Source organism: Tursiops truncatus, chromosome 7 (assembly GCF_011762595.2).
Source record: "Tursiops truncatus isolate mTurTru1 chromosome 7, mTurTru1.mat.Y, whole genome shotgun sequence".
Taxonomy (NCBI): Eukaryota; Metazoa; Chordata; class Mammalia; order Artiodactyla; family Delphinidae; genus Tursiops; species Tursiops truncatus.
In genome coordinates, this window is record NC_047040.1 from 8,846,945 (window position 1) to 8,874,719 (window position 27,775).

The 27,775-nt window shown below is 47.8% G+C and overlaps 1 protein-coding gene and 1 long non-coding RNA gene across 14 annotated transcripts in view; one reads left to right on the plus strand and one right to left on the minus strand.

Moving 5' to 3' along the window:
* CAB39 (calcium binding protein 39) overlaps positions 1-1,047 on the minus strand; it is an 86,825-nt gene extending 85,778 nt beyond the window's left edge. For 4 of the 6 annotated variants that reach the window (XM_073807140.1, XM_019923503.3, XM_019923501.3 and 1 more), the window contains exon 1: positions 743-1,044. The gene's annotated coding sequence lies outside the window, so the exon portion shown is untranslated. Of the gene's footprint in view, positions 1-742 lie in introns of all 6 variants that reach the window. The other 2 variants (XM_073807141.1, XM_004315141.4) reach the window with 2 other exon arrangements.
* LOC109548021 (uncharacterized) lies at positions 1-27,775 on the plus strand. Of its 8 annotated transcripts, none has more exons than XR_012332950.1 (8): positions 2-549; positions 9,372-9,487; positions 10,533-10,723; positions 11,401-12,213; positions 12,372-12,545; positions 14,778-14,930; positions 15,661-15,802; positions 16,450-17,216. It is a non-coding gene; the product is annotated as an uncharacterized lncRNA (long non-coding RNA). The 8 variants fall into 8 exon arrangements; XR_012332945.1 differs by having other exon boundaries at positions 11,401-11,648; positions 11,827-12,213; positions 15,661-17,216; XR_012332949.1 differs by adding an exon at positions 25,205-27,775 and having other exon boundaries at positions 6-549; positions 15,661-16,919.

Genomic DNA, 27,775 nt, shown 5'->3' on the forward strand with positions numbered 1-27,775 from the left:
GATCGATCAGTCCGGTCTTCCCTGGGTAGCTTTCTAGCATTCTGTAGTTCTTTCACAGGACTTATCATCTCCTTCCCGGTATCGTGGTTATTTGTGTACTAGCCTTATCTCCTGCACCACAGCGTAAGCTCCTCGGGGGAGGGGACCGCGGGCCCGGGTTCCCCTTTGAATCCCTCTGGCGCGGACCGACCAGGGCGCCTGCACGCACTCAGCGCGCAGGCTGGTTCAACCGAACTCGGGAACGCTCCGACCGCACAATTCCTAACCAGAAATCGGTTAGGCATTTTCCCGAACTGAAGAACGCAGAGATGCTATCCGCCTCCTGATAACAGGAAGTTTACCAGGGACCAGAAGCGAGGTGGCCGGAGCCCTTGTGCAGTGGGAGTGACAGTTACCCGGGCCCGCACTCCCCTGTCCTCCCGGCTCCGGCCGCAGACGCCCCCACGCCGCCAGCCCCGCCACAGAACCGCGGAAAGCTGGCAGGAGAGCACGGGGCCTCCGGAGACCCGGCCGCAGGCCCGTGGGCGCCGCGCCGGCGAGGACGAGAGGGTAAGGCTCCGCGAGGAGCCCGGGCCGGGCGGAGAGGGCAGGCCGGGCCGCTCCCGCCGACTCCCGGGCTGGGGCCGCCGCCGCCACCCGAGAAAATGGAGGCAGCCCCGGAGCCGGTGACGGGCCGGGGCAGGGAGGCGGAAGCCGGGCTGGCGTCCGCGCCTCGAAAAGGGTCGGGCTGGGGGCCACTCACGGGGCTGGGCCGGGCGGCTCCCTCTCCGCCTCCGCGTCGTCGCCGTCTCCGTCCTCGGCCGCCGCCGCCTCGGGCTGCTCGCTCGGTCCCCGCGGCGCGGCTTGGGCGCTCGGCCCCTCCGTTGTCTTCCGCCCGCTCCTGCTCCCGGTGACAGGATCCCGCGGCAGCAGCGGCGGCTGCGCGAGCGGACGGCGGCCCAGGGACTCCCGCGGCGGCCGCCGCACTGCTGCTCTCGCTCGCTTGCTCCGGCTGCGGCTCTGCTGCGGGGCCCCGCACAGCCTTCGCCCGGCTCCCGGAGTCTCAGTCTCTCCCAGGCCGCGCCGCTCCCCGCTCCCGGCCCGAGCCCGGCTTTGACGTGCGTCTGCGCAGCCGCCGAGGGCGCGACGTCGGGCGGTGCCGCAACGCGCCCTTCGGCCTCGGGCGCCCTCGGGCGGCCGGGCGGACTCGGGGCGTAGGAGTCCGCGCCGAGCCGCAGCGGGAGGGGGAGCAGACAAAAGCGGAAGCAGAGAACGGGAGTTCCTCTCCTTTCACCTGCAGCTTAGATGTTGGTGCTCAGCCCGGTCTCGTCATTCTAAGAACTCTAACCGAAGGAATCCTACGTCCACTGTCTGCGACCACTTCCTGAACTCTTAACAAAGCTCTATTTCTGCTAAAGGCCGGGGGCTGACTTGTGCAGACTCATTCCTTCCTACTTTCGAGGGACAGGTAACTCTCATTTTAGCATCCTCTGAGAGAGAGTGTAGGAAGTGATCGAATGACCCATATTGGTAGGATTCAAAAGCCTGGATTTAAATCTCAACTCCACCATTTAGTCGCTATGGGCTATTTCCTGTCCCTGTTCCTACGTTCCTTCACATACACTCACACAGAAGTATAATAGCATAGTACCATGGGCTTATGAGGTTGAACGAGATAATGCATCGCAAAGCTCTGACAACAGACTCTGGTACATAAAAATGCCATACATGTATATTTTCATTTCTTTCTGTTGCTTTGCTTTTAATTTGTAACTGAACAGCTATTTTTGAGTATCTGTTGTGTGCCAAGCACTGTTCTAGGTGGTGGGGCACTGAACGAAACATTACCTGCTCCTGAGACAACAAATAAACCAACATATGTATGATATCAGATGGTTTTTAGTACTATGGAGAAAAAGCACACAGGCTAAGGAGGCGAGGGAGTGCAGGGTATTGTTATTTCTAGCGCTCCCGCAGGGGGCAAGCTACTTGAAGAAAGAGCCTGCTGTGAGCTATGAGTATGGAAAAGCAGAAGGAACAGCAAGGACCAAGGCCCTGAGGTGGGGATGCCTTGGAGCCCAGCAAGGCAAGAGCCCTGAGGTGAGAGAGGAGAGATAAGAAGAGAGGGAGGCCATATAGACCAAAGTGAGGACTTTGGTTTTTACTCTGAATGAGAGTGGGAGATATTTGGAGGGTTTTGAGCAGAGAAAGGATGTGGTCTGACATTTCAAAAGAATTACTCTGGTTGTGGTGTGAAGTCCAGCCTGAAGGGCCTGAGAGTTTCATCCAGACCAGTTGGAAGGCTTTGGAAATAGTCCAGTGACAAGAAGACAGACTCAGCCCAGTGGAAGACTAAAGAAGTAGTCGTGTTCTAGACACATTTAAAAGGGGGAGCTGACATGACTTTGCTGAATTCTTTTTTTTTTTTTAAGATAGATTTTATTCGTTTAAAAAATTTTTTTGTTTATTTATTTTTGGCTGCACTGGGTCTTCATTGCTGCGCACAGGCTTTCTCTAGTTGCGGCGAGCAGGGGCTACTCTTTGTTGTGGTGCATGGGCTTCTTATTGTGGTGGCTTTTGCTGCAGAGCACAGGCTCTAGGCACGTGGGCTTCAGTAGTTGTGGCACGTGGGCTCAGTAGTAGTGGCGCACGGGCTTAGTTGCTCCACAGCATGTGGAATCTTCCCAGACCAGGGTTTGAACCCGTGTCCCCTGCATTGGCAGGCAGATTCCTAACCACTGCGCCACCAGGGAAGCCTGATTTTACTGATTTCTAAGTTTTTGTGTGTGTGTTTCTTTGTCTTTTGTTTTCTCAAGCAACTGGAAGATACAATTTGGGGAAATGGGGAAGACTTAAACAGAAACAGATATGAAGGGAGGAACTTGGAAATACATTTGGGGGCATATTAAGTTGAGCTGCCTGTGAGACACCCAAGGAGGGAGCTTGATGTAGAAGTCTGGGGTTTGGGGAAGAGGTCTGCACTGGAGATAGAATTGGGGGAGTCCTCAGAGTAAGTAAAATCTCAATACAGTACTCAGGGAGATCCTTTAGGGAGAGAGGGTTAATAAAAGACAAGGCCAAGGGTGAGCCTGGGCCCCAACACTGAGAGGTCAGGGAGATGACAAGGAACCAGCAAAGGATGCTGAGAGGAGCCAGCGTGGCTGGAGGAGATCCAGGAGAGGTTCACATGCTGGAAGATCAGGGATGGAGGATGGATCCATGGCTCTGAATGTGGCTAACAGTTCAAGTAAGATTAGTAGTGGTGATTGGTCATTGGTGTCAGTGCCACAGAGGTAACTAGTGGCCTTGGGAAGAGCTGTTTCAGCAGAAGTGGGTGGGAAAGCCTGACAGGAGTGGTCTCTAGAAAGAATAAGACCTAGAAAGACCTCTGTAGAGAGAATTGGGCTCTAGAATGAGAGACCATGGGTGCAGACAATTTTTTCATGAAGCTTTGTTCTAAAGGAGAGCAGAAAAATGGGGCAGCAGCCAGAAGGGAGAGTGAAGTCAAAACAGATTTTTTGTTTTATTTCATTTTGTTTTGTTTTGAGGATGGGAGCTGTTAGAGCCAGCTTCCGTGTTGAGAGGAATGATTCAGTAGTGAGGGAAAATTTGATGATGACTGGGGTGGGGCAGCATTTTGTGGAGAGTTATCCTTGAGTGAGCAAGTAGAGAAGGTTGCAGCGCACAGTGGCGGGTCTGGCCTTGGAGACCAGCAAGGCAAGCGTTCCCTCACAGTGACGGAGGACAGGCAGCCCCGGGGATGAGGTGGCAGAACGTGTGGACGTTTCCTTTGAGGGCTTCTCTTTTCTCAGGGAAATGGGAAGCAAGCAAGGTCATCAGCTTAGAGCGTGGACAAGGTGGAGGTGTTGGAAGCTGGAGGGGAGAGGGGAAGGTGTACAGACGGGCCAGTCAGCGGGATTAGTCTGTCTTTCAGAGGCCACAATTTGCTGGGATGGTGCCAGCGCAGGATGGTGGAGACTTGGATTCAGCCGGGGTTATTTTTGTTAGATAATTCCATGGAGAGAAAAAGGGGAAAGGAAGGCGAGAGTATATACAAGGAAGTAATAATAATAATTGCTGACTGTTGCCTCCGAGCTGGATAGGAAGGAATGAGGAAATGGGGGAGGAGGTGGGAGCCATGGGAGGGCAGAGACTCTGTGGAAGTGGCAGCAGGATCTAAGGAATGATGGGTGAAAGGATGGTGTAATCAGCACCGTAGGCCAAGTGAGCTGGAAAGGAGGAGGTGCTAGAAAGGAGGAGAGCCAGGTTGCTTACCATGAGACTATGGAAGAAGCAGTTTCCGGTAAATGTCAAGGCCTGGGACAGCTTCTCAAACTAATGTCCACGTGCATTACCAGGGGATCTTGATGAAATGCAGATATTGATTCCCTTGGTCGAGGGTGGGGCCTGTGATTCGCCATTTCTAACAAGTTGGCGGTGGGATGGGGGAGGATTATTCTTATTCTGGTTATAGCCTTGACACCAAAACCTCAATAAATGCAACACACACACAAAGAAAACCAGTGACTCTTGCCAGTGAATATATATAATCTTGCCAGTGAATATATATATGAAAAACCTAAATAAAAAGTATGAAATATAAGTAAAATAATAACACATTACAAGTAAAGTTCATTCCAACCAAGGACAATTGATCTCAAACATATTAGAAGCTATTAGAAAAACTATAGCTGTCTAGGCTCAGAGAGAAATCAACTGATGACAAGCCCTGAGCAAGCTGGTTCCTGAGGCTGTCTCTGCTTCTCTCTAGTTACCAGGGAAGGGAGGCACCTCGCCCTCTTCAGTGAGCAGACTGCAAGTTTTATCTAATTTTGAAACTTTGTTCAATGAGGAGTTTACTCCCACTGCATTTTTTTTTAAGAGTTTTCTTTTTAACGGCAGTCCCCCAAAAGGTGGGCTTTATTGTGCTGACATTCCACAAAAACAAGTAGGGACCCAATTTCCCACAGAATAAAAGAATGCACGGGGGTGGATAATCCCACATGCAAGGTTTGGATTCCTTTGATTTAAGGGTCAGAGCAGGATTCCAGATTAATCTTTTAACTGGGATAAGTCCACTGCAGCTGAGAATTATAGCAGCAAGATGGCAGAAGTTTCTGGAAAAAGGAGTTTGTAACAAATTCTGAAGCCAAAGTGAAAGAAGCAGCGTCATCTGAGGACTTGACCATCTGAGCACTTGAATTTGCCCTTGGGGAGATACCTTTTCAATCCTTCTACTGGACTCCAAGCCCTTTCTATTAATATAATATATATGTATTATATAATATACTCTATACTTTATAGTCTATGGGACATGACCTCTTTCTTGGAAATTCCTTGACCTCTTCACCTTGAAACCCTCTCTACAGGGGCCCCTCAGTCTCCCATGCTATGTCCACAGACCTCAGAGTCACACAGGAGGGTCATCATTCTCCTGGAGTCCGTATTGGTCCTGTGTTAATGCTTCCATCACGTTCATTTCCCTTCCTGTCTTCTGCTGAAGCTGGGCCATCGAAAAAGGCACCTCCCTGCCTTAATCACACCACTCGTGAAAGGACTTTGAAGCCTGACTCACAGCTTCCCTCCCCACCCCACCCTGTGCCTGACTTCTCCAGGGCAACATAAGTGCCACTCATCTGATATGTTAGGTCATGGTTCCCTCATACTCTCTGCCCCAGTGACCTTCACTTCCACTCTACTCACCAACCACCTGGTTAGCGCCATCCTGGTCTCTGCAGTCACCAAGATTCCACCTTTGAAGCCTGAACTCTGTAACTCTCCTGTTTAACTGCTCTTTCCACCCATTCACCCTTCCCACACCCTCATACCCACAAAACCTGCTCTGAATCTCATTAAAACTTTGTTTATTCAACAAATACATATTGAGAGCACATAATTACTGGGCACAAGCCGTGGGAATGAGACAGTGGGCCAATACATGGCCCCTGCATTCAGTGAGCCTGTGGTCCAGGAAAGGCACACAAAAAAACAGCAATTACAGAAGAGTGAGACTTGAAGTATAAATAAGATTTAGCCAGTTGAAAATGGGGGTAAATGCTCAAAGAAAATCATGTGAATAGCACCCAACGCAGGAAAGCGCAGTGAACATACAGTATATACAGCTTAGAGCTTGCGGAGGCGAATTTTATTTTTTTAATTTGTTATTTCTTTTTTTCCCCGACTTCTGAAGTATTATTGACATACAACATATGTAAGTTTAAGGTGTACAATATGGTGATTAGATACATGTATGTATTGCAAAAGGACTACCATGATAAGGTTAGTTCAAATCTTCACCCCCTCACATAATTATGGTTTTGTGTGTATGTGTGTGGTGATAACATTTAAGATCTACTCTCTGCTAATTATAGTCACCACGCTGTACATTAGATATGTACATCTCTATGAGCATTACATATGTGATATATGTACATTATATATATTATATGTCTATTAGATATAGTATGAACATCTCTCCATTTCCCCCACCTGCAGCCCCTGGCAGCCATCATTCTACTCTCTATTTCTGTGAGTTAATCTTTTTTAGATTCTGCATATATAAATGAGAACATGCAGTATTTGTCTTTCTCCGTCTGACTTATTTCACTTAGTAGAATACCTGAATACCCTCCAGGTCCATCCATGTTGTCGCAAATGGCAGGAACGCGGAGGGAACTTGGCACTAGATAAGGCTGAAGGATAAACAAAGTTCTAATATTTGAAGATCCTTATCATCCGTGTTAAGGAGACTGGATTTCAACATGAAGGCGATGGGGGTAGGTTGGGTGGAATGAACACTGAAACTTTAAGCCATGGAGTGACCAGCTCAGATCTGTGCTTCAGACTTATAAACGTCACTCTGATCCTGCATGCACTGTGGGTGGGAAGAAGGCCAGACTAGAGGTAGTGAGGCCAGTGGGAGGCTATTTTCATTCTGGCAAGAGAAATGGGGCCTGAACTAGGGGGCATGGAAAAAAAGCGAATCAGTTAGGAAAAAAAAATATCTAGAAGACAGTAGTTGGTGATTTGAAGGCTATAGATGGTAGGGGAGAATATAGAATATAGGATGAAAACCTGGCTTTTGACATAGGCAACTGGTTGGATAATAGGGCTAATTCATTAGATGGATGCCATCTAGGAGAAGTCAAAAGATAGGAGGAAAACCAGGAGAGCATAATGTCCCACAGACACATTTCCAGAGAAAGAATAGTCAGCAGGCTAGTGCTACAGTAGGATCAAGTGATACAAAGTTGGAAGTTATCGGTTGGATGTGGCAACAGGAGGATTTTGGTGACCTTGGAGAGAGCCGTACCAGTGGAGTGACGGGTGAAGAGGCACTCGTATGGCAGTGGGTTTAAGGTGTGAACAGGAGCTATGGAGAGGGAAAATATGAGTAGAGGTTGCACTTTCAAGACAGGGAAGTGGAGAGGAAGGCCTGGTCAAGAGAGGGTCTGGGAGACAGCGGAGGCTTGAGCACGTTTAAGTGCTTGTGGGAAGGAACAGTTAAAGAAGTTGAAGATACAAGAAAAAGAAGGGAATCACAGATGCCTGGAGGTCCCTAAGGAGGGAGGAGATTTCATGGGAGCATAGGAGAAGGACGAGGGCTCCCACTTTGTAATAGCAAAGACAGAAGAGGGTGGAGGTCCGGGAAGATGGTGGCTCAGTAAAATCAGGGGAATGTTTCCGGGAGTTGAGGTATGCAGGATGTGTTTTGTTAAGAAAATAAAAAGAGTAATTTTGTCCTAAAGTAAACGGACTGGTTTTTCCATAATGAGAAAGAGGAACGTGTAGGTTACAACCTGAATAGATATAGAAAGGTACAGAAGGTCTAGAAAAGGGGATTTTATTTGTCAAAGCTGGCTAGGTTTTGGTGGATTTTTTTAATGGATTTATTTATAAGATTTTTTAAAAAGAGTTTTAGTATCAAATATACGGACACAAAACTAGAATTTGTTTTTCTCTCCGTTAAAATGAGAAAATTATTGGTCTGCCCTTCGTGAGAGGTTTGGTAGATTGACTAATGGCCCCCTAAAGGTGGCTATGGCCCAATCTCTGGAACCTGTGAATATGTCACCTTACATGGTGAAAGGAACTTTGCAGAGGTGATTAAGTTAAGGACCTTGAGATGGGGAGATTACTCTGGACATCTGGTGGGCCCAGTGTAATCACAAGGGTCCTTATAGGAGGGAGGCAGGAGGGTCAGAATAAGAAAAAGGTGATATGACAACAGACACTGAAAGAGATTGAAAGCTAGTTCACTGCTGGCTTTGAAGATTGGGGAAGGGGCCGTGAGCCAGGAATGAAAAGGGCCTGTAGACGCTGGACAAAGCAGGGAAATGGATGCTCTCCTGAAGCTTCCAGAAGGAACCAGCTTTGCTGACATCTTAACTTTAACCCAGTGAGACTGATTTTGGACTTCCGATCTCTAGAACTATAAGATAATAAATCTGTGTTGTTTTAAGCTCCCAAATTTGTTAGAGCAGCAACCAGAAATGAATATGAAGCTGTAAAAGGTTATTCTGTACCTTCTGTGTGGTTTGCCAAGCTAACAAAGATTCTGTGTTTTGCCAGAATAACTTTTTATGGTTTATGCTGACTTTATTATGTCCCCGATTCTTTAAGAGAACAAAGTTTTCTTACTTAGGAAAGAGCTAAGATTCTTTACAATCACGTTACCTCCTATGCTTATTTTTAAAATCCTTTCTTGTCACTTTAAGTAAGTACCAAGTATTATTTCTCAGGAACTCATGATCCTACCGTATTCAGGTGTTCAAATATCCTGACAACTTTTGATATTTTGTCTTACCCCAAATTGATCCTAAATAATACCTTTTGCACCCAAGACTGTCTTTAAGATTTCCCAAAGGAAAAAACACAAAGGATTTGTTCTCTCATTGTAAAAAGAGAAAAGGCAGGAAATAATTGGGTTTATTTGATGGTTACTACTGATGAGTTGCATAGGAAGAGTTGTTAAATCAGAAGAGATGCTGCTTAGCATGTCCCAGGGTAATAAATCAGTTTGGTAAATTGTAATTAAATTCGGATTTCAGGAACTATATGCTCTGGGGAAAATTCCTAGAGCGTTGCCAATGCTCTCATTGGCCCTGTTGTTTCTTGGTGCTGCTGTACCTGATAGTACAGTCATCCCTCAGTATCCACAAGGATCTGGTTCTAGGATCTCCCACAGATACCAAAATCTGTGGATACTCAAGTCTTATAGAAAACTGCAAAGTATTTGCATATAACCTACTCACATCCTCCCGTATTCCTTAGATTACTTATAATACCTAACACAATGTAAATGTTATGCAAATACAATGTAAATGCTATTTGAATAGTTGCGAGTATGCTGCAAGTTCAAGTTTTGCTTTTTTGGAATTTTTTTTTTCCAGAATATTTTCTGTTCTCGGTTGCTGGAATCCACAGATGTAGAACCCATGGACACAGGACCAACTGTAGACAACCACAGGAGGTGTTGTCAGGCATAATTTAGCTATTTCCTAAAATGGTAACTCAGCCATAGCTTCTTTAATTTGAATTTAACCACTACAGTGGCAGTTTTCAACTGGAAACTAATATCCTTTACTATGGACTTATATTAATATGCAGAGGTTTAGGACCAATTCCAGATTTACAGGGTCTCTTTACTTGATATTCTTTATATATTCTTAGTGTATATTATGTCAGGATTACTATATGTTATATCTGAAGATATTTTTCCTCTGAAGATTATGTTCCTCCATTTTTATAAATTAGATATAATGTCTACTCTTCTTTGAAAATAGAGTTACTCGTTATGTTAACAGATATTTTACCTAAAACATTTTCTGGATTGACTTTATTATTTTGGTTTCTGTGCTGTAGAAACAACCAAATTTCCTTGTCAGTTGTATTATTCTTGTTATGAACTCCCAGCCTATCTTTCACTTTTGAAAATGTCAGTAACAGGTTAACCACAGCCATCTTATTTTGTCATCTAAAGGTAGTTTTTTGGGTTTCTCTGATGCTTCCCTGAAAGCACTTACAATCAGCTATAGACTAGAGTGCTTGTCTTTGACAAAGAAGCGCTGTCTCAGAGTCCTGTGGAAAAGGACTGTGCTAGGCACTTTGGGGTACAGGCTTCTGGTGGCCTTATTTAGACAACTGTGAGACCATACCAGTGGGCTGAGTCAGGATTTCTAGAATTCGAGCTGAGACACAGATGAATTCATGAGAATACAAAACCAAAATCCAGGGGAACAAGAATTAGTTACCTAGGACCGAATGAATGAATGAGGGGTGATGGTGGGTTTTGTTAGGAATATTGTTGGTGTTGTTTTAATGTTCTGTTTTCTAGGTATATAAGGAACTCCATTCTCTTTTCCTAAAGCTATCTATAACTCATAATAATTCAGTAGACTATGCTTTGCTAACCAGAAACAAACCATGTGTAAATATCTTATGCTCCCTCCTTGATGGTTCCAAAATTCAGAAAGTCTTGTGAGTATTCTTAATTTCACGGCAATATAATTATTTGCATAGGTTCAATAAGAATCTGTCTTCCTTTTTAACAGGACAAAATTGGAAGCACTGGTTATGACCCCAAGGCTTTGCCTGGAATATCATATTTGAGAATGATGTTCATTTGATCAGAAATGACCTGACACTTCTAAGGAACTAAAGTTGATTTTATGGAGCCAATGGTTACAAAGCCTTCTTGGGAAAACTGACCTGGTACTTGTTTGCCGAGTTCCCAGCCTTACAGGTGAGTAAGGAAGGTCACTTCCTGGCAGGCCCATGAGCCTTAGGATAATTGGGCAACCTTGAGAAGAGAGGAATTTGCTCAAATTTATGAGCACTGCAGGTGAATTTGATGGCAAATCCTAGGCTTGGCTTCCTAGCCTGAAGAGGCTTTCAACAGTCCAATCTGAGATACCTTATTAGAACTTCCAGCAAACGAACTTAAGCAGGCCTATGTGGAAGATCGCCATTCTGGAGGTACCTATGTAAATAGGCCAAATCTACTGAAACCAGCCTTATTTTGTGATCAAGAAAAATCTTTCTTTGAGGTTATCTTTGTCAAAAGAGGGGTATCAAAAAAGAGAAAATTTGTGTTTCAATTATAGCACACCCTTCCAGGTTATCAGACTCTCACCCTGTTTGTTGCCTTTGAGTTTTTTTCTTTTTTGCAATTCTTTGTACATTGCAGGTAGCTGATGACTGTGCAGACTCTGTCTTGTCTGATGAGATTTCACTGACCTCCTTCCCCCACCCCTCATGGAAAAACCAGTTTTGGTACCTTCCTTTAAGTTGGACTGGATCTGTTGCCTTGTCAAAATTGTCGATCCTTACCACATTTTCAAGTCTTTCAGTTTTCTTCAATATCTGACTACAATCTTCCAAACTAACTTTTCAAATTTTTCTCCCTCCTGCCTGACTCAGCATTACCAAGAACTAAAACCTGGCTACCTGGATCCCTATCAGCACTTCAGGTTGCCTTGCAGCTGGCCTTTCCCCCCAGAATCTGAAGAAGCTCTGCAAGCTGTAGCCTAGTGACTCGGCAGCAACCTTTAAGGACCCAGCTCCACAGCAGACCATGCACAGGCTGGAATTCTCCCTGGACAAGCTGCTGCTGGACCACTAAGGAAGGCCAACAAAATACTTGGATCACACGTGCCCGTGAATGAAAGGTAGCCAAGACGACGCACAACATCACCAAGAGTATGGCCATCTTAGCTTTGAGAAACTCAAGGAGTGGTGCTGCATGATTTTCCTCCTCTAGAATCCCCTGGACTGGTGAATTCTCAAGGTTCAACGCCTGGCTCTTTACCTTAATACAATTCTTATACTATTATGTCTCTATTTCAGGCATCCCTCTTTTAAGATATCTGATCTTCAGGACCATAAAACAACTGACCTCTGCCCCACCTCTCAACAGATGCGCCACCAGTTTTAGAAGAACAACACCAGCGAGAACGCTGGAGAGACTGTTTCTTAGGCCCTGCTTCCTGCCCCTTGGGAGACTTATGCTTGCCTCTGAGTTGTTCAGTGACAAAAGATAGTCATCTGGAACGGGGAGGCGGGACTGACATTACTGAGCGTTACCTGAGCTCTATGCAACTTCAGCAGTGATGCTTGAGAAATCCCCCCTACCCCTCTGTGCCTTGGAAAGGACAAACCAGCTAACCACAAAGGACCACACTGCCCTCAGAGTTTCCAAGGGAAGTCTCAACTCCATCCTTTCTCATGACTCCTGTAAGATTCCAAGATGGCTCCCTTGTTTACCTGCCTCTCTAAAACCCCTGGTCCCCTTCCTTTTCTTTGAGACGTTCCTCATCAGTGGATGTTCTCCTTATTGCAATCACCTGAATCAATCATCTTCTTAATTATCAGGTGAATTTTTTCTGTCACAGCTCCAGTGAGGACCTCCCTTTGATGGCAGCCGGCATGTTGCCCCCGACTGCCCGGCTGGAATAACAACCAACTGTGCCCTGATACTCTGTTCAGCCCTCCTGAGGACAACCACCCTTTCGACAGCTCAGGACATGAGTAAACAGAGAAGGACAGCATGGCCCTAGTTGCCTCAGGTAGTGTTGGAGTTACGGAAGGAAGCTCTCACGTCCTATGTTGAATGGGACAGCAAGGAATCAGTGTGAGATACTTCTGAGATGAGCTGGGGGTAAACACACCCAGGGATGTCTTTAACATCAGCTGGACAGGGGCCGGGCAGGGCGCAGGCTGAGGCAGAGCTGGACCGCAGCAGGTGCTGCTCACGGGGGAGCTGTCGGACTGACCATTATGAAGCGAAGGGTGAATCTGAAAGTCAGAAATGCCAGAGGCAGCCCTAAAAGCTGGGAGGAGGGGAGATCCCAAAGAGGGAAAGTCCAGGGGAAAGACTGGCCAGGAAGTAAAAGGTGTACAGGCCTTTAGCCAACCCTGACCCCGTCTGATTCCTCTTCCTGGAGGGGAGCGAGGGCAGGCAGGGAAGGCTCCACTGGGCAGAACATGTACCCTCAGGGGTCTCTGATGGCAGCATGTGACAGGATTCACCACCTCTGCAACTTCACAGGAAGTTGAATCGGAAAGAGGCCTTCCAGATTTCAGCAAGGGCATGATGCTGAGAAGGGCGAGGAGACCAGATGATGTCTCCATTCTGGAACTGTCTCTCTTGTAGCCTGAGAGATCTAGACATCCGTGGTGTTTTTTTTTTTTTTTTTTTTAATGTATCAGATATGATTCCCCTTGGTGAAGCAAGCATGTCTGGGGCGAGGTCCTAGGGGACAATGATAGCCAGGAAGCTCGTGAGAATCCTCAGGGCCCTTGGGTATTCTCTGTGCTGTCCCCAGACCTAGCACAGTGCCTGGGACTGAGGAGCCATTTTAAGAAGCTTAAGAATCTGTACTTACTGTACAAAATTGTGTCCTGGGTCATAAAAAACTGACAAAGTTAGAAAGCTCATTAGAGGCAGGATGAGGGCATGGGTCATGCTGACTATGTGACATGCAGCCAGGAGTCATATTAAACATGTTTATTCACCAGAACTACACTATTTCTACAAGTATATACTAAGCAGAATGGATTCTGGCTAAAAATCATCTCTGTGTATAGCAATGGTAGGACCTCTCTGGGCTCTGGCTCACTTATTATTTGAATAAAACCAGGGGACAGAGAGGTGGATTGACACTCATTGGGCTTTGAACTGTGCTTCCAGAACTGGGGTGCAAACTCAGGCCACTAGGTAGTCGGTGGATTAGAATCTAACCTTGACCAATAGGGCTGTGATGGCTGGAAATGGGCTCTGGTCCAGGAGATCATGTGCATTGTCTTGGTGACATCATCCGTAACACCAGCAGTTCGAGAGGCCACAACCATTACAGGGTCCAGTTTTTCAGGGGCCTCTGGCATCCAAGGGGAATAGGGAGCCTTTAGAGTCTTCTTGGCCCTTGCCTGGACCTGAGTATATTCTGCCAGAAACCTCACATCTGGATGTGTCTGGGTTTCTGTCCTGGCAGAAGTACAGGCCTGTGTGCTGGCTCTTCCCCAGGGAACATGCTGAAGGGGTCATAATGGCAGAGCAAGCCTCCCCTGTCCCCTGTCCTCTGGAAGTCCCTACCCAATGGTACAGGACCTTGTCCAGGGGCTGCTGAATGCAACACTGGCCTGTTGCTGGTATCTGGTCATGCTGGAGGTTCTAGGAGTGCTAAGCTATAATTTATTTAGAATGGAGCACCTTCCTTGAGTTAGGCTGGCCTCTGCCAGCTCCTGTTATTTGGGCTCATATGATAAAGGTTTAGCTGAGAGGTTGCCTAGGCTAGCTGTTTGAAAACCCCATCTTTGAAAGTTAAGTGCCCACTCTAAGTGACCAGGGCTGAGTTTTCCTGTCTCTGAGAGCTGTTTCCAGACGCTGTCGTTAGCCTTTGAGGCCCAGTATGTCAGATTCTGTTAAGTTCATCTCTCCAAGCCTTAAAACCTCTTTTAATGTTATCTGTGTCCTGGGAGTTGGTTTCTCACAGAACTAGATTCTTTGAAAAATTGGCAACAGAGCAAAAGTTTTCTAGCAACATGCTGGCCCCGTATATATGTTTGGGAGGCTTCCAAGCCAGGCGGACATGGGTGGGCTGAGTTAGAATAGGCTTGGATGAGGGCAGATAAGATCGTGATTTGAGGAGGAGTTTTTGCTAATTTGGGGGTCCAAAGAATATTCCTTTTATTCTGAGGAAGTCTGTTGACAGGATGGTAATGAAAAAGTGAGTTTTTTTGTTTGTTTTTTTTTTTTGCGGTACGCAGTCCTCTCACTGTTGTGGCCTCTCCCGTTGCAGAGCACAGGCTCCGGACGCGCAGGCTCAGCGGCCATGGCTCACAGGCCCAGCCGCTCCACGGCATGTGGGATCTTCCCGGACCGGGGCACGAACCTGTGTCCCCTGCATCGGCAGGTGGACTCTCAACCCCTGTGCCACCAGGGAAGCCCAAAGGTGAGTTTTTGAATACCTATGGCAACCAGAGAAATATTATTCCTGATGTATAAGAGTTTTGCCCCTTGAATGCAGAAACCTGGTCAAGTCAACCTTAAGTATTTTGCATATACATTTTGGGGGAGGGGACACTGGCCCGCACGTAGTGTAAAGACAGGGTCCAGGAAATAACTGTGGGTCAGAACATCAGTCAAGTAGGGCTTTGCCCCTGACCAGGAGGCCTTGGAGGACTACACCTGTGAGTCCTCAGAACCCACCTGGTGTGGTTCAGGCCTCAGAGTATCACTGAAGACCTGGACTGATCCCCGCACGTCCAGAAGGCCTTCTCTGCTGGCCCACAGGCCCACATCTGAACTGTTTGTCCTCAGAATGTCCAGCTTAATGGATGGACTGGTTCCTCCAAATTGACTTCATGAATTGAAAATGATTGGAAGTGAGTCTCTTACTGTGACCACCTTGATAGCCACCATACAGGGTCTGGGCCTGGTGAGAAAAAATAGAGGCAGGGGTTTGAGGGCTCAAAGTACTTACATGGGATTTGTATGAATATGCAACCTAGTTATATCCTAGTTTCCCTTCCAGACTGATGTCTCCTGTCTTGGTGGACCCAGCCCCATTCAGGGCTGTCCTGTTTTAGCTGGAGCTCCCAGTTTTTCTTCTTTACAATGACATCAGTCCTTGCTGGGTGTGGTCAAGGATTTGCTAACTCCCCATTGTAAGTTTCTTCTAGGTTGTCCTGGACGGAAGACCTGAGCTTCAAAAGATGAATATACTCTTCAAACTCTGCGTCTTGTATAATCTGGTTGAAGGACACCTACCTAGGAGAGTGCTGGTTGCAGGAACTGGACGAGGCTCTATGTTCAAGTATCCAAGTGAGACTGAGACCAACGGTTTCCAGTTGGGTGGCGCCAGGAGCAGTGGGGCGTCCAATACGGGTTACAGACAGCAGCTGAGGAGCTTGTAGGTGTGCTCTCGGTGGCAGAGGGGAAGCCCAGTACAGGGACTCATCTGTGCTATCTGTCTATAGTGGTGTGAACCAGAGTTTAGAAGTCTCTTTGACACCCTGTAATTTGTCATGAAAAAGATCATAGTTACCTATGAAAGGTAGCCAGATCCTTTCTGTCCTTGATTTTAGGGTGAAGAGTTGGATCTTGATTTCTGTAAATGACATCTTTCTTGGGGGCTGGGAGGGGATAGTTGGGAAAGAGCATCTATTAAGTTGAGGAAAGTGCATGATTCCCTTGGGTGGTTTGTCCATTTGGCTGGTGGGAGTGTGTGTGTGTGTGTGTGTGGTGCATACAGGTGAGTGAGTGTATGTGAGAGTGAACATGAATGTGTATAAATGTGAGGGAGGTATAGCAGGAGGTGGCCTGTAACACTTGCACAGGAAGCTGACTGACCCACCCCAGGCAGTGCATGCTGGGCTGGTCAGAAAGGCAAGAAGATGTTCAGTTCTATTAACCTGTTGTCTTTTACCCATTTCTTTCCCTACCTCTCCAAAATGGGTTGAGTTTGGCAGGTAGGACAAGCCTCAATACAGGTATACCCGACCTCATACTGAAGGGTGACCAATGACCTCTGCCAGAAGAAGGATCCAGGGGTCAAAGCCTTCCAGGGACTAGAATGGAGACACCAAGCCCTCACTCAAGCATCAGCCTGGGCTGGAATCTGGCCTTCCCAAGATCCTGTGACGGTGGAAGAGAGCTCAGGGAAGTTGCCGGCTACTGTGGTTTAGTCCCACTGATTCCAGAAAGAATTGTTCAGACCTAGAATGAAGAAGACTCTCTCCAGTCCAGGCATGGTCTGAGTGACAATGCACCATGGTACATGCCCAGATTGGTGCAGCTAGATGCAGCTGATGGACTTGGCACCCGGCCTCCACTTGCCATCAGGGCCTCCAAGAAGGAACTGCAATATCTCCGGCTATTTTAGGAGTGATACAGAAGATGTTATTTGTATTGCCACGGCGTCTGAGGAACGGTACATAAGGTACGTTAAGTGTCCTGGAGATGGCCCAGAGCAAATTCATCAAACTGAAACTTGATTTCTTCCAGGCTGAGGATCTGTGTGTATAGTCTCGGTGTGGCTTCTGCAAACCCCAGTGCATCCAGCCATACCAATTCCATATTCACAGCACACTCTACTAGCCACTCCCAGGATCATGCAAGTAAATTTCCAGTCATTTGTGGAACCAGCCAGGGATAGGGACAGACTATGCCGTAGACAAGTTTCATATGAAAAGAGATAAAAATTATTTTCAAAATATATAAAGTATCAACACTGTAACATCTTCATTAAAAGTGTTTGTAGGGCTTCCCTGGTGGCGCAGTGGTTGGGAGTCCGCCTGCCGGTGCAGGGGACACGGGTTCGTGCCCTGGTCCGGGAGGATCCCACGTGCTGCGGAGCGGCTGGGCCCGTGGGCCGTGGCTGCTGAGGCTGCGCATCCGGAGCCTGTGCTCCGCAACGGGAGAGGCCACAGCAGTGAGAGGCCCGCGTACCGCAACAACAACAACAACAACAAAAAGTGTTTGTAATCTCTTTGTAGATCTAAGTTGATCCAAGTGTTCAGTAGCCCAGGCCTCTTTTACAGTGATTACATCGCAAACCACGTCAGAGCACAGGCCAGATTATGGGTAGAGGAGGTACCGCTAAAAACATAAAATCCCATCAAGTTCACCAATAATCATTACATGCTCTCATTCAAATTACCAAGCAAATAAGCTCTAACACTATGGAATGTTTTAAATTAAAATTACATTAAAACAGCCCAATTTCTATCTCACTGTTTCAAATGTAAGTTCCATCACTGACTGTTTTAACAAAAATGATCTCTAAAGAAAAGTCATCTTGATTAAATTAAAGGACAAATTGCATCATAGAAAGTATTTCTAAGCATGTTGCTATTTGCCAAGCTATCTTATGATAAAAAACTCAGTTCTGCATTTTTGTATGATCTATATTTTCTAAATATAAACCTGTTATACAACTTTATACTTTCCTTGAGTGGAATTGGGCACACTTACACAATTGTATGCTGAATTATAAACAAAACTGAGCATTTTCACATTTGCTCTATTCAGCCATAAAGGTAACATAACAGTTGGCAATTCTACCATTAAAGTAATTCATTAATAATTCCCTTCTCCTAAGATAATGAATGTCCTGAGTCACTACTTACACAAGTTTCTCTGTAAGCTTATTTATCTCGATTTTTTTTTTTTCTTTCTTTTGCGGTACGCGGGCCTCTCACTGTTGTGGCCTCTTCCGTTGCGGAGCACAGGCTCCGGACGCGCAGGCTCAGCGGCCATGGCTCACGGGCCCAGCCGCTCCGCAGCATGTGGGATCTTCCCGGACCGGGTCACGAACCCGTGTCCCCTGCGTCGGCAGGCGGACTCCCAACCACTGTGCCACCAGGGAAGCCCCTATCTTGATGTTTTAATGTCTTTCCCTGATTCTTATAATTGGGACCTGTAAAACCATAAACATTTGACATCCTGCAGAACTTTTCCAGATCAGTGCAGATCAAACCCTGATTTTACTTTAAATATTACCCTGCTCCATTAAGCAATGAAATCCTTTCCTAAAAGCCATTTCGAAAAGCACACTAAACATTCAAATCTTAAAGTCAAATACAAATACCCAGATACTCACACACTAACAAAATTTTAACAAAACTGATACAATTCATACTGAACCAATCATCTGGGTGTGGGGTGAATGAGGGCAGAGGGAGCTGGGTTCTACCGGGGGTAAATGCAGGCGTTCCTTCCAGATCTACTGCCGTGTACCTAACAGTGTTCCTTCCTTTCTTTAAAGATTGATAGGGAGCTTTGCACCAAACAACGGTCTCTCTCTTCCGGTTAAAAAGAAGAAAGGAAAGAAAAAGTCTTAGATTTTCAACTTCCAACTTTACAGTAACCAAAGCTTATGGCTTCTCAACTCTTCCAGGTCTGGCGGAGCTTAGCCTCTGGTTCTCTAAGGCTCAGGAAGATTTGTTCTGCATGTTCTTCTTTGCTCCTTGCTGAGTCATTCGTGAGGCTCGATCACTTCATCTGAGCTCATTTGCCTTTCCCAGGCTTGGAACCGGCATCACTCACATTTCAGTTGCCACTGTAAAGTTCCAAGGAGACGATCGATTATTACTTCACTTTTAATTTCTCCTCCTGTTAATCCCTCTCTGTTTTCTACCCCTGCCCCCCCCACAGCCCCGCACCCGTCTTCTAGTCTGTATTCCAGTCCTGCCTACACATCAGAGCACTTCCCCCAACAAGCCGTGCAAGGGCACCTCCTAAGGCCCGTAATGACAGTTGTGCAGAGTCTGAGGGTAGGAATCAAACAATTCACAAAGACTTTAAGACTGTTTTTTAAAATCTTGAAGGGATAGTATTAAAATCGCAAATTTTTTGGAAACTACTCTGCACAGGTCCTGTGCCAGAGGCTTCACCTATGTGATTGCTGATCCTAAAGCAAAAGGGAAATGCTGCACTTCATCAAATCAAATGCTACTCTGTGTAACATTAAGGACAAAGAAACCCCAACAACACCTTGTCAGCTGTGTTGTAACCTGACACTGATTGCAGATTGCATCCTAATTTCAGAGATGTTAAAATGTGAAGGAAAAAAAAAGTGCGTCTTAGACTTGATGGTGAGGAGTTGTACAGAGAAAACTGACGCTCATAGAGGCTGGGTAATGTGGCCAGAACCACAGAGCTAATCAGAGGCAGAGCTGGCTTTAGATTGTGCCAGAGTCCATTGCCTCTCCAGACGTTTGAAGGCTTTTTCTCCTGACTGGTTTCCTTTTCCTTGCCTGCCTGTGTCTCAGGAACCAGTCCCTAAGCCATCTGTCCTGGATAAAAGAGCCTCTGCTTTCAGACAACTGACAGAGCTAAAGCAAGTGTCCTTTTGAGACTGCGTCCCCTCCTCACGGTGCCTAATTATAGAGACTGCCCATTCTGCTGTCGCTAGGTTATTTTTGGCAGGGGGAGGGTGGGAGGGGAAGGAGTGATGGCCATGCAGGCTTCCCCTTCTCCCCCAGCTACTGGCTTCTTTATCTCTTACCCTGAGGCAGCAGCGGAGGGGCCATGGCCCTTGCCAAGTGGATTAATAAAAGCTGATTTAGGGGGCTAGAAGCTGCTGGGGAAATCTACCCACCCCTCTCCTTATCAGGTCTTGTCGCCCTACTCCATCAAAATGTGCTGCCCCTCTGATCCCAAACTCAACATCACCCCTTAGACTTCAAAGTTTTGTTTCCCTCCGAACTGATGTCCTGTGTCTCCCGAGATGAACTCCCACCTGCCGAGGCTACTTCCCACTTACTTGTTTATTCATTGGATGATTTAATAAATATTTAGTGAGCACCCACTACACAGTACTCTGAAAATGAGTGATAAGCCAGCACACGCACGGTTCCTGCCCTCTTGGGGTTCACAGCCTAATGCGGGAGACGGTTGTCATCAAAGAAGCTTGTAAATTACTGGAGAATGACAAGTGTGATAAAAGTTTCTCAGGAAGAGCTGCAGCTGAGCTAGCACTCCCCCGGTATCCTGTGTGCTCCCCTGCATTTCCCAACACCCCCGCTCTTGCAGTTTCAGTTGGGCCCAAGTGATTAATTCTGGCCAAGGACCATGAGTGGACATGGTGTGTATCACCTCCAGGGAAAGACTTGAAGAGCTGAGGTGCATCTCTTTCAACTCTCTTTGTTCTGTTTTGATGACCGTGGGCACCATGTAGATGGTGGAGCTACAGGGTTAAGGGGTCTACCCAACCCACACTGAACATTACATTTAGGGGAAATAAGCCTCTATTGTGCTTGTCCACTGAGACCTTGGTTTGACCCCGTAGCTAGTGGTAATTGCCTTCACAGAATCACATGTTCCTGTGAGGGAAAACAGGGAGACAACTGACCAGGCAAAGAGCCGGGAAAGGCATCCTTAGGAAAGTGACATTTAGGTCAGGGTCCAAAGGAAGAGTGGGAATGAACTTGGAGAACACTGTGTGTGTGTTGGGGGGAGCATTCCAGACAAACTCACAGCCTGTGCAAAGGCCCTGTATACATTTCAGTCCTTATCTTCCTGGGTCACTTTGTTGATGTGACATGGTGACCACACTCTCATTTTTCAGACTTCTCACTTCCTTGGCTTCCAAGACAGCCTCTCGCCTGGCTCCTCCTAGTCAATCAACCAATTCTTCCAAGACTTTTTTTTTTTTTTTGCCGTACGCGGGCCTCTCACTGCTGTGGCCTCTTCCATTGTGGAGCACAGGCTCCGGACGCGCAGGCTCAGCGGCCATGGCTCACGGGCCTAACCGCTCCGCGGCGTGTGGGATCTTCCCGGACCGGGGCACGAACCCGCGTCCCCTGCATCTGCAGGCGGACTCTCAGCCACTGCGCCACCAGGGAAGCCCTCTTCCAAGACTCTTTGATGGAGGCTCTGGATCTTAAGACCCGAGTCTTGCTCCTTGGAGTTCTATGCTCGGCGTGGTGCTCTTTTCCCTCCTCTTCTGTGTCATTTCTCATCCATCTAAGAATTTCTTTCACTTCTATGTTACCAATGCTCTGATAGATATTGATATCTTTAGCCCTGATACTGCCTGTAAAGGTTAAAAAAAGTATTCTATCACATATGGATTGCATTTCTTGCTCCTCCATGAACATGGCTGACCACCACGTCCCAGTTCCTCGGGGTATGTACCCGCAGGTCTCAGCTCCTGCTCTTTCTTCAGTCTCACTCACTGTCTAGTCATTGCAGACTCCAGTACACGCCATGTTGCCTCAGGTGTCTCTTCTCATTCTTACTCATCCTCAGTGCTCACCTTAGGCATCACCTCTCTGCCAGGAACCTTTGCCCGTCTGGCATCCTCAGGCAGAGCCATGTGCTGCCCTTCTGGGCATGCCTCCACCGCTGCATGTAACACAGCACCTCAGACCCAGCCGCTCTCTCTCCCTCTCTCTGTCTCTCTGTCTCTCTCCACCTCTCCATCTCTCTGTCTCTGTCTCTCTCTCTCTCACGGCCCCCACCCCTCTGCACACTTGTTACACTCTCCCCAAGACAGCTGGGAAGCTTTGCCTTTGCATGTGGCACTGACCCCAGCCTATGTCACCTCCCAGCTGCAGGGTCCACGAGCCAGCTTCTAAGCAGCAGCACCTCTGGGACTCGGGACTCACTCCTGCATCCCCAGGAGAAAGTGATTGGGCCACTTTGGGTAAGGGATGATCCATGGGCAAATTAGAGTTGGGGGTAGGAAAGGGACCTCTTGGAGCTGTGGCCAGCAAGGAAATGATACGCATCTCTGGTAGAGCTGATTTAAAAAATAAACCATGAAAGGAAACTTCTAGAAAGAAGCACTAAAGCTGGGTCCTCTTCCGCATGTCCTGAGCTAGCCTCTTTGAGTAGCTCCTGTGAAGCTACCTGGGCGGGGCTTTCTTCTGATGCATCGGAGCGTTAATGCTACATTGTGATTCACATGTTTGTTGAAAATCAGAATTTTGTGTCCATTGATTCTTTGCCTGAAGTCCTCTTCTATAAGGGTTCACAGAAATGATATTGGCTGGATCCCCAGAATTGGCTTCAAGAGAGCCTGAGCTAATGTTCCTTGGGTGGTCCCAGGGTCATGTGGAGGCTGTGTCTTGACTTTCCCCAGGCCCTCACGCCTTGGAGACTGGCTGGTGATCACGGATTCAGATACTCAGGGGATCTGGGTGCTCTCCAGGGGCAAGTGGCCATGCCTGTGACAGCACTGGGGAAAAGGACCAGTCAGCAGGATGCCCGGCTAGGCCTGGAGCCCCAAGGAGAAACCCAACCAAATGGCCGTCCCCCAGGAGCACGTAGCGAGAGATACACATAAATGACCCCCTGATACTTCATCCCTTTTGCTGCTTTGTGTATCTTCATAGAACTCTAAATCTGACATGCCATGTAGTTTACTTATTTATTTAATTTATGTTTGTTTCCCTCCCATACACTCTGAAATGCAGATGCCATAAGGGTGGGGATTTTTGTTTGTTTGTTTCTTTTGTTCACTGCTACACCCATAGGGCTGAGGGCAGGTGCATAGTAGATACTTAAGTATTTGTTGAAGGAATGAAGTACTAGGAGTAAGGTCTGTGCCAGGTGCTGGAGAAGTTTAGTCCATCCTAGGGATTCTGAGACGGCTTTCTGCAGCCAGTGTGCCTAAGCAGTGTCTCTCAGCACTAGCCAGGCGAATCCAGGTAGGAGGAGGAAGGAGGGTGTCACAGGCAAAGGCTCAGAAGGAGGGAATATCCTGACGTATGCTTGGACTGGCTGCCCTCAGTGAAGAAAGGCTTCTGGATGTGGGTGCAGCTGCAGCGGCTGAGCGTACAGGGACCCAGGCATACAAATACTGAGTGGGTGAAAGTCGAGCTTTGGGGTGGCTGAGGCTGGGTGACACACCGGCACTCACTCCTGTGTTGGAACTCAGCATAGACCCAGGAGGAGGGTGTGCCATGTGGAGGCCTCTCCCAGTAACCGGACAGCCAAGCCCCTCTTGCAGTCAATCCCACTAGACACAGAGCAGGAGCTCAGTCTGTAACAGGAGAGAGGCTTAGGATCTCGGTCAGCAGAGGGACAGAAGGGGCCAGGACCTGGCGACAAGCACCCAGGTTGGCACAGGATTCCAAATGTCAGGGAGACAGTGAATGACGGCGACTTCAATCTATCCCTCGTTTTGACTGGGGTGGCTCGGCCCCTGCCACAGGGAGATGCTGCTGGGAAAGCGTTCCCTGCAGAAGAAGGCTTCGTTGTTCTCACTTGGGATGGTGCCCTTGCTCCGCTTTTAGCCCGATGGCAGCAGAGCCCCACCCTCAGCTACTGAGGTATGAATGTTCCGTTTACAGGCTCGCTCTCAGCCTCTGTCTCTGAACGCTACTCCCAGGAGAAGCCGGGTCAGTCCACAGGCTGAGCCCCGCAGGCTAAGCCTTCCCGTTGAACCCGGGTCCTGAATCACGTCACCACCTGTCCTCATAGTGAATTCCCCTCTCAGGCCTTTGCTGCCACTAGCCCTCATTTGGGACCGCCTCAGTTCATCAGAGATGCCCTTGGGATGCTGAGGGTCAATAGGCCCAGGGGGCCAGGGTCAGAGTTGCTTTTGTTCTGGGAGGCTTCTTGGCCCTATGCGTATGTGCCCACTGTCCCCAGGCCAGCTCTGCAGAGCAAGGGCACAGGGCAGTGATGTTGAACACTGTGGCTGCTGCACCCTCGGAGACCACGCTGTGGCCTGCAGTGCTCCCAGGCGTGTCACACCATGGAGTGGCCCACCCAGCTCCTGCTGGGGCAGGAGGCCCCTCTGCGGTCAGCCTGGTGCTTGCGCTTGGTTCTGAGTTGGCAGTTCGCTCACACCCTAACTCCTGTGCTATGATGGCCCCTCCAGGAAGCACCCTGTCTAGACCCGCAGCTCCTACAAAGTCTGGCCTGTGGCCCCAGGATCCAAGGGCGGATCTGGCCAAGCTCAAATGTGGGGTGGGCCTCAGCTAACCTAGATGCCCCCTCTGGTTGGCACGGATGCAGCTGCAACCCAGGCAGGTAGAGGCAGCCTCTCTGCAGAGGCCTGAATAAGGAGTAGGAGTGGGGAGGCCGGGGGGTGGAGCAGTAGCTTCCCTCTTCCCCCCACCTCACTCTGTTTTATATCCTGTCTGCTTCCCCCAGATTGGGGCACACACTGGGTTGCTTTGCTCCCTCGCTCCCCTCTCTCTGCCCTCCGCTAAGCTACTCACTATTCCCTGGGCTGGCTCTTCCCTTGTCTCCACACGGGATGGGGAAAGCACGTTCTGCTGAAAGCTAACTTAGGGGCATGGGGTGGTGGGCTGGATTAAGTAATTTAGAATTCTTTTTCAAGGTGATAGTCTGACTTTCAAGACTTTTTTTTTTTTCCCCTGTGGAAGTTGAATAGCACATAGATTTTTTTCTTTATTTAACTCTAGTAACAAATCCTAAATTTTCCCTAGGCAGAAACCACACAGACAAAGGTGGAAGTTCCAGGTCTCACTAATATTTTTCAAACCCATCGCATACTTTTCTACTCATACATTCATCATGTACAAAGTTCTTGCTCCAAATAATAATAATAATAATAATAATTTAAAAGTTTTATTTGGCTGCTTGAGAAAAAGAACTGAAATCTCCTCTTTGTTTCCTGCTTCATATTTTCTGGATAATGAATGAGTCACACCATGAAGGAGTCTGTTGGGAGCAGCCCTTTATTCTCGTGTCTCAAGTCCCACCATCCCTGCTCCATTTCTGGCCTCCCTTGTAACCCCACAGCTGTCCTACATATTCCAGAAGAATGTGGGGTCTCTCCCTCTGGTTGTCTGCTGTGGAGAAACTGTTCCCCAGGAGACGATGGCAGGATGTCAGGACACAACTGGACCAGCGGAGAGGGGCGCCCTGCAGTTGTCAAGGGGACACAAATGGAGGTCACATCTTCCCCTGCACTCTGCTGTCTGGACATTTGCTTGGGAAGCAGGGGGGTGATGAAGGAGAAATAAGTCACATTTCTTCATACCTGCCTGTGATCACTGAGTATTTATGGAACACCTGTTGTGTGACATCCAAGGGTTAGGCTGGAAGAGACAATTGTGTCTCCAGCTCCGTGGGCCTCCCTCTGTAGGAGGATGCAAACCTTGCACTGGGAACCGAATCACTGCGGCGCTGGAACAGCAACTCCATGCGTGTAGCCTCAGTCGTCTCCTCCCTCACCCACTCCCATCCCAATCTGCATGGGAACCGCCGCAGCACCCTTCGCCTTGCATCCCATCTCTGAGACCCATTGGTTAAAAATCTGGGCCTTGGCTTCTGAGTGACCAGTTCAGATCCTGCCTCTGCTACTTAACTAGTTGTGTGACTTCTGTTAATCTCTCTGAGCCTCAATTTTCTCGTCTATAAATTGGGGATCACACTAGGTCTCCCGGGCTTCCCTGGTGGCGCAGTGGTTGAGAGTCTGCCTGCCGATGCAGGGCACATGGGTTCGTGCCCCGGTCCAGGAGGATCCCACATGGCACGGAGCGGCTGGGCCCGTGAGCCATGGCCGCTGAGCCTGCGCGTCCGGAGCCTGTGCTCCGCAACGGGAGAGGTGACAATAGTGAGAGGCCCGTGTACCGCAAAACAAAAAAAAACAAAAATCAAAAAAACTAGGTCTCCCGTCATAGGGTTTTGTGAAGATTAAATGAGATTGTGTTGGGAAGGGGTTTAGCTAGGGACCTGGCTTGTCAGGAGCCAAGGATTCTGTGATCCGTCACCTGCCTGGAGTCTGTAGCCAACTCTGGCTGGGAGCTCTGAGCTGCGGCAGAAAGAGGAGGGTCTGCAGCCCTGGTTGGGGAAATAAGACCAACCCATGGGGAGAAAATAGAGGACAAATTAGGAGCTAAATGGTGATATGGGCCACAAACAAATTAGGATTTATATAAGATAAGGGAGGACCTGGGTGCCTAAGGAGGTCTCAGAGCGTGTAGAGCTGGTGGCTGATGGGACCAGAGGAATCTTTGGTTAAGTAAAGGCCATTCTTGTGAAGCTGAGTTAGGGCCGATTCAGGATGAGCCAGCCCCGTGCAGCCCACCTGGTGGGCTCCGAAGACCATCTGCTGCCCCAAGGCAGTTTGCACTTGAATTTATTAAGCACCTACTATGTGATAAGCATACATTTACAGAACATCTCTAGTTTCACAAAACATTATTTTGGGAAATATAAATACATGATTTGGAGACTTGCTGTTAAATATATACCTAGAGGCTTCCTGGGTAGATGTTTGGCAGAGCTGAAAAGCTCACTTGTTTTTCTGTGATGAGAGCCCAATTTAGAAGGTTTTCATTCTAGGCTTGGCTTGGTATGATTTTACTCTGTAATTCCCGGCCTCCCCTTATTTTTCTAGTCATGCAAAGCTTCCTTATTTAGAAAAAAATATTAGTTACAAGTTGTTACTTTTTTTAAAATTCAAATACCCATTACACTTGGTTTTGTGGTTATGTTGGAGAATGGACCATTCTTAGGAGATGCAGCTGAAGCATTTAGGGCTGATGTGTCCCCATGACTAAATTCACTCCCAAATCCTGATAGATAGAAAATATTGGCAATTGTTGAATCTAGATGGAGTGTTCACGAGTGTTTCTTGTCCTATTCTTTCCATTTTTCTCTATGTTTGGAAATTGGCAAATAAAAAGATAGAGAAAACCCATCGAACTATAGAGAAAAAATGGAGTAAGAGGAATCGCTGTCCTTTCTTGGCTGGTAGTTTTAGGATCTACCAGCCTAGGGCACTTCCCTTTTCATGCCTGGAGCTGGAGGGTATATCCCCTCATACTTCAGCGCTGTTTAAAATTTGGGCCGTTCCTACAGGCCTCCGATTTCTGTTCTCTGCCTTGAGGTCTCCTCTGTGTCTCTCACTGGCTTCATCCTCAGCCTGCTGGTCTTTCTGAGGATTTGCCAGACTGTACCCTGGCTGCCATGGCAACAGAGGAGCAGCCCCGGAAGAGGCTGAGAGGGGATGGAGAACCTCTTACTTCTGAGAATTCTAGATGTGGGTTCTTTTGGGGACATATTGTGTGAACCTCAAGAATCCCTGAGCAAGCACCTGTCAGCCTCAAGTTTTGGGCAGAGGACTGGGGTTGGGGCTGGGGAGAGGACCAAGACCCTCCCCTTAGCTTTGGGGGCGGGGGTCTGAGGAGGGAGATCTTGCGGAGGAAGTATCATTGCACTGGGCTTACTGAGAGATTTATGTCTTCCTGATGGCGTCTCAAGGGTGATTTAAACTCTGAGCTCTTTTGACCTTATTTGCTAACTTTAGACCTAACCTCCATGTAGCATGCGATGGCCCCGGGTAATAAAGTGCTCATTCCTTCC